We start from the raw sequence: 486 nt of genomic DNA on the forward strand, positions 1-486 counted from the left end.
CGTTTAAATGCCACAGCCTACCTGAGCATTGTTTCTGACCATGTCCATCCCTTTATGGCCACCATGTACCCGTCCTCTGATGGCTACTTCCAGCAGGATAACGCACCATGTCACAAAGCTCCAATCATTTCAAATTGGTTTCTTGAACATGACAATGAGTTCACTGTACTAAAATGGCCCCCACAGTCACCAGATCTCAACCCAATAGAGCATCTTTGGGATGTGGTGGAACGGGAGCTTCGTGCCCTGGATGTGCATCCCACAAATCTCCATCAACTGCAAGATGCTATCCTCTCAATATGGGCCAACATTTCTAAAGAATGCTTTCAGCACCTTGTTGAATCAATGCCACGTAGAATTAAGGCAGTTCTGAAGGCGAAAGGGGGTCAAAAACAGTATTAGTATGGTGTTCCTAATAATCCTTTAGGTGAGTGTATAAGTTGTTATGAACCCTGTTTTGCTCCTCTGACAGAGAACACAGTGGCA

The sequence above is a fragment of the Micropterus dolomieu genome, linkage group LG01 (genome assembly GCF_021292245.1).
Source record: "Micropterus dolomieu isolate WLL.071019.BEF.003 ecotype Adirondacks linkage group LG01, ASM2129224v1, whole genome shotgun sequence".
Classification (NCBI taxonomy): Eukaryota; Metazoa; Chordata; class Actinopteri; order Centrarchiformes; family Centrarchidae; genus Micropterus; species Micropterus dolomieu.